Below are 6578 nucleotides of genomic sequence, written 5' to 3'. Positions count from 1 at the left end.
GTTCTTTTGGTCTGAATGCCGAATCGTCCGTTTCCAGAACTTGAATGCATTGAATCCAGTCAACTACTGAAAGAGAATTACAGTATCTTTTCTTGCCGTTGAGAATTTGAAAGACGCTTCATTCCTCTGTTGATTTATTCTTGGACCACGCAGTTGGGTCTCAGCGCTGCTCTCTCTCTGACCACTTCAGATCCCCTGCCCTCTTCTTTCTTTTGACGTGATAATTGCTTACTAGCGTCTCTTTCGGGTTAGAGAGAGGAGGGAAAACTAATCCCCAGGAACCAACAGTTGACAGCCTGCTATGTATGGGATCGGACCGTGTGTTGGGAACTGGGGTGAGGCATACAGAGAAGGAAGAGCATTCCTGCTGATCTCCTGTGTTGAAAATAGTAGTTAAATGAGAGACGGCAAACTGCCTCCAGTATGTGGCTCAATCGTTCAGGGGGGGACAAGAGAATTAAAAGTGGCAGGACTGGTGCAGTCTGGTCATCTCCCGGAATCTTTGAGGTGGGGCCCCTACTTAACAAGGAGTCGAACCTCAGGTCAGCTGTTCTCAACCCTGACCACGTTAAGATCACGTGGGGGGCTTTCGGAAGAATATTGAGTCTGGCTCAAGAACCCCCATCTCCATTCTGATTTAATTAGTCAGGAGTGAGGCCTGGGTCTCTGCACACTTCTAGAAGTCCCCCAGGTGATTCTAACGCAGATTGAGTTGCCATCTAGTGTTCACACTGGCCCGGGAAGCAGCATCTTCTTGGAGCCCCGGACAATGGCCAGGAGACTCTGTCCTCTCAGGATGGGCACCCGCAGCCAGGGAGTGAAGCTTGCAGGGAGTGAAGCTCAGGCGAGGGGGAGCCCCCCAGTTTAGAATGCACAGCTTCTGGGTGCCTGGGTGGCTCAGTCGGTTAAGCATCCGACTTGAGCTCAGGTCATGGACTCACGGTTCGTGGGTTTGAGTCCTGCATCAGGCTCTGTGCTGACAGCTTAGAGCCCGGAGCCTGGTTCGGATTCTGTGTCTCCCTCTTTCTCTGCCCCTCCCCTGCTCTCTCTCTCTCTCTCTCTTTCAAAAATAAATGTTAAAAAAAAAAAATCAAGAATGCACAGCTTCCCTGGGTCTGCTGCCTCTGGACTCTTCTGGAACTGCAACCACAGATTCACAGTGCCTTTGAGTTTGGGGACCCTCATGTCAGTATTGGGGGGATAGGCTACCAAAGCTAGAAGTGGAGTGAATCCAGGTAAGCAAGGGGCCTCTCCCTTACTGTGGGGAAGGGCTGACACGTTCCTCACCCCGATGGTAATGTGGCAAATATACATAAACCACTGCAGGCCTTAGTAGTCCATTCGAAATCTATATAAATTGCCCCAAACTTTCTCTTACTCCAAATATAGTGTAAATATATCTTGGCAAGGAATATTAAAATTTCCCAAACAATAAAATGTTTTCTAATACCTCACCTTACAAAGGTCCTGCAAATGATTAGAAAATAAATTCTGCTGGGGTGGGGGGGAGGCTCCTGGGTGGCTCAGTAGGTTAAGTGTCAAACTGTTGATTTCGGCTCAGGTCATGATCTCTTGGTTCGTGGGATCGAGACCCGCATTGGGCTCTGTGCTGACAGCACGGAGCCTGCTTGGGATTCTCTCTCTCTCTCTCTCTCTCTCTCTCTCTCTCTCTCTCCTCTCTGCTCCTCCCCAACTTGCACACTCTTGCGTGCACTCTCTCTCTTACTCTCAAAATAAGTAATTAAATTCAGCCACTGCCCTTTATTGCTCCCTGGCATGAGTCATCACCTCTATGTTTGGAGTGGGGCTATTTTGCTACTCCAACAGAGTGGCCAATGGAGGGCCTGGTAGGCAGTAAAACAGTCCAATTTTTGCTGAAGAAGCTGTAATCTGTAAGGCAATGTACAGAGCAGATAGAGAAAGGCACCTTTCGCTTTCTAGGGCACATGTGCAGTGAACCCAGAGTTGTTGATAATTTAAGCCTTGCCATTCACAAATGATGCAGTTCCTCTCGTCCCTAGTGGCTTTCAGAGTCAATTAACCAGCCTGATTCCTTGCTTTTGTTTTTCTGTAACCTAGGTTGATGTCATTCATTCGGCTGACATGTACTTAGTCCTATTTTGGGTCGCGCTGAGGCAGGCACTGAGAGCACAATGCAGAACCTGGAGGGTCTCTGGCAGATCTCCCTTCTACAAACACCTAACGTGTGTGGGTAAATACTACGATCAGGGAAGTACGAGGGGCCCCTGAGGCCCAGAAGATCATGGCTAAGGGAACTGGAGTTCTCAAATGAGGTTTGGGCTCCATTTACGCTTAAGACCCAAGCAGGTGTTGGAATAACGTGCTGTAGCCCCTCGATCTTAAATCACAGCGCGTTATTTCACGATTTACCGTGCAGTGCTCTCTCCTGGATCTTGCTCTGACTTCTCCGTGCACACACCTCATTTCTTTCAGAGCCCGTGATTATAGACATAGGTATGGCCAAGCGCACGGGTGACGGAAAGGCTCTTTAGCAACCAACGTCAGGCCAGGTATCCATTTGATTTCATCCTTCTGTCCAAAGAAAACTGACTGATTGTAAAAGCCCAAACATGTCTGGTCTACTTGTCTTCGGGGCAGATTGTACTTTGAGTTCGGAGAGATGCATCTGAGCCGATTCTACACGGAGGTGGTAGGGCTTCTGTCGCAAAGATGACACCTGCAGGCTCCACGTGAGGGACAGCTGACACCTGGGTCACAGTTCCATGGGTGAAAATGCGACGGGAGCCGGTGGGCCTCGCGACCACCCAGGGAGGACAGGCTCTGGAAGTGGACCTGGTGCCTTTGTTCTAGCCAACTGTGAGAATGCATTACGTTTCCACCTCATTTCTCTGTCTTCCGGTCAACTGAGGACAGGTCCCTAGATACCCAGATCCCTGTCTGCTTCTGACTCCCTGAAGAATGTGCACAAACCGAGTACCTACAGAAGGTTGAGCAAAACCTTTATTAGATACACTAACGGGGCGATGTTAGCAAAACGAAAAGCATGAAGCAAGTCAGTAAGGAGGAGTTATGGCCCTAGGGAGCCGATGCCAGAGAGAGGAGAGAGCACAGAGGCACATGTCAACCTCAGGGACAAGCCCGGAGACCACCCCCCCCCACCCCCCACCCCCCCCCCCCCCGTCCCTGCTTCTTGTTCGGTCTCCAAGATGGAGAAGCTCCAATGAAAGTCCCACAGGAACAGAGACCATTGTTATTGGGAAGGCGGGTTTTGGTGGGAGGAGCACTTGTGTTAGAAATAGACGTGGTCAAAGCCACAGTCACCTCGTGGCCGAGAGCACGCCCCGGTTTCCTTCAGAGGGAGCAGCCTAGGAGAAGGGAAGTAAGGACTTAGTCGGGCTCTGTCCCAGGACTTAGGGAAGAGAGCACCTTCCCCTTCATTCCCCTTCTTTCTCCTGTCCTCAGGATGATGCGACGCCAGGGTGGGGCTCTGGGAGAAAGGGTGAAAGAGGAGACCATTACGATGGCCTCTACGGGCACCTGGGTGGCTCAGTCAGTTAAGCATCTGACTCTTGATTTCAGCTCAGGTCACGATCTCACAGTTTGTGAGTTCGAGCCCCGTGCTGGGCTCTGCACTGATGACGAGCGCAGAGCCTGCTTGGGCTAAAAAAAAAAAAAAAAAGATGGCCTCTAAAAAATATTGTGTTAGAAACAAGAAGAAAGCACCTTTGAAACCCCTAAGTCTAGCACAAGGGTGGGAAAACAGCCCGGATTTGAGGTTGAAGGGCAAGCTGGTGACCGTGCCCGCCCATTTCTCCCGTGTGTCCCTCTGCAGAGAACCCAGGGATCTAGATGGAGATGAATTTGGGGATTGAGGACGGCGCTCAGTCACCAGACTCCACTTGCAGTGTGTGCCCAGCATGTCAAGGCCGGCAACACGCCCTCCGGGGCACGGGTCCTCTCTGTGGCTGATCCCTACTTGCCCTGCCGGCAGAAATGCCAGGGAAGACAGGTTCAGCTCCGTCCCCCTGTGGTCATATGCCACCGTCACCGTGTGTGACTGATTCCTTTCAACAAGCTTCTATCGGACACACCCTGATGACTGCCTCCCTGAGGAATAAACCTACAGAGGCCCAGCCACTCCTACCAATGCATTTTCACTGTGCCAGGACCTCAAGCTGGAAGGAGCCTGGCATAAGACCTGGAAGTTGAGTTTACCTCGCCCTACCGTAGAAGAAAGGATGGAAACACACCCCATAGGGCAGGAGACAAACTGGGACCCATATGTGCTAGGTCATACACTTCTTTGTCTTAAATGGATTGATACGATGTATACACCACCTTGGGTCTTTATAAAAATTCACACAATACAATAAAATGCCATTAAAACAATTTTTTTTAACGTTTATTCATTTTGGAGAGACAGAGTGGGAGTGGGGGAGGGGCAGAGAGAGAGGGAGACCGAATCCGAAGCAGGCTCCAGGCTCTGAGCTGTCAGCACAGAGTCTGACACGGGGATTCGAACTCACGAACCGTGAGATCACGACCTGAGCCGAAGCCGGATGTTTAACCAACTGAGCCACCCAGGCGCTCCCAAAATGCCTTTTTTTTTTAAAAAAGTGGGTTTAGAAATCGGCACAAAGCTGGGGCACCTCGGTGGCTCAGTCCGTTAAGTGTGCGACTCTTGGTTTTGGCTCAGGTCATGATCTCATGGTTTGTGAAATTGAGCCCTGCCTAACAGCTCAGAGCCTACTTGGGATTCATTGTCTCTCTCTCTTTCTCAAAATGAATAAGCATAAAAAAAAAAAAAGACGGGAGCCTGGGTGGCTCAGTGGGTTAAGCGTCCGACTTCGGCTCAGGGCACGATCTCAGTTCATGAGTTCTAGCCCCGCATCGGGCTCTGTGCTGACAGTTCAGAGCCTGGAGCCTGCTCCTGTTTCTGTGCGTCTCTCTCTCTGCCCCTCCCCTGTTCATGCTCTGTCTCTCTCTGTTTCTCAAAAATAAATAAATGTTAAAAAAAGAAAAAGAAATCAGCACAAGGGGAATACAAGGGCAGGACAGAGAAGAGGAAGCCAGCTGTAAAATCAGCACAAGACTCACCTGTGAGGAATGCAAGTTGTCCTATTTGCTAGCAGAACACAAACGGGGCCGATATGGGGTGAAAATGCTCAGCTCTCAGGCAAATGTTTACTTTGGTGTTTCCCTGCCGAGTGTGTCTAAGCGAGTCGACTTCTGGAAAATGTGGGGACGAGTCAGAAGAGCATTCTTTAAATGTTTGCAAGGGAATCGCGAGAGTCACCGGGATCCACTCCCAACCGCTGTAGGGATCTCCCCTGTGACCCACATCTAGTCTCGGAGCTTCTGCTGCAACAGCTCCCAAAACAGGAAGCTGTGCAGTAAGGTGACTGTCAGAGAGTTCCTTGTAGGGCCCTGACATCTGCTTTCCCTTTGATGAAGTTACAGATAAAGGGTTAGGCTTCACGGGAGAATCCTATTCAAGCGTGGGAGGGCGAGGGTATTTGTGTGTGGGGGCGACGTGGGGATGCTAGGGGGAGGGGGCTGCTATTAGCCAGGCAGTTTTGTGGCAGGCTGAAAATTGTCCCCCCGAAAACATCTGGCCTAAAGACAGAATCTCTGGAACTTGTGAATGTTACTGTGTTTGGAAAAGGCCTTTATAAAAGACGTGATTGAGGATCTTGAGGTCACCGGAGTATCCTGGATTATCCGGGTGGGTCCTAAATGCCATCACAAGTGGCCTTGTAAGAGAAAGGCAGAGGGAGACTTGACACAAGGGAGGAGCAGGTGACGTGGGGCTGGAAGGGACATGGGAGAGACTTGGCCACAGCCTTGGAACCGCTGCAGCCACCCAGAGCTGGGAGAGGCAAGGGTGCATTCCCCGCTGTAGCCTCTAGGGGGAGCAGGGCCCTACCAACACCTGTGAACCTGAGGCCGGACTTTGTTCTTTCTGCCTCTAGATTTGTGAGCGGATAAATTATGTCGTCTTTAAACAAAAAAAAATTTTTTTAACGTTTATTTTTGAGAGAGACAGGGAGAATGCAATGGGGGTGGGGGCGTGGGGCAGAGAGAGAGAGGGGGAGACACAGAATCCGGAGCAGGCTCCAGGCGCTGAACTGTCAGCACAGAGCCCGACGCGGGGTTGGAACTCACGAACTGTGAGATCATGACCTGAGCCGAAGTCGGGCTTTAACCGACTGAGCCACCCAGGCGCCCCTAAATATGTTGTCTTAAGCCCCCAAGCTTGTGGTAATTTGTTGCCGTAACCACAGAAAACTAACGCACATTTCGGGGTACTGTTCGGTTCTTCCCCGCCTTTTCTATTTATGTGTGTCACCCGGGGACATCATCACTCAATCTGCTGGCTGAACACGACGTGCTAACTCCTCCAATGCATTCAGATACGTTTCCTGATGGGCTCTTGGAGTCATTTTAGTCCACAGACGTCTTCTAGGGTTAATATAAGGATAAAAGGACTTATTAATTATAAAGCCCCTAAAATAGTGCCTGGCTCCAGGTAAATATATACAGTGCTCAGCTCAGAGCGTATATAAATATTTGTCAAGTCGGAATAAATAAATAGG

The sequence above is a fragment of the Panthera pardus genome, unplaced genomic scaffold (genome assembly GCF_024362965.1).
Source record: "Panthera pardus isolate Hobbes unplaced genomic scaffold, ASM2436296v1 HiC_scaffold_22, whole genome shotgun sequence".
Taxonomy (NCBI): Eukaryota; Metazoa; Chordata; class Mammalia; order Carnivora; family Felidae; genus Panthera; species Panthera pardus.
The sequence above is the reverse complement of the archived record's forward strand: the minus strand, read 5'-3'. Positions refer to the sequence as shown.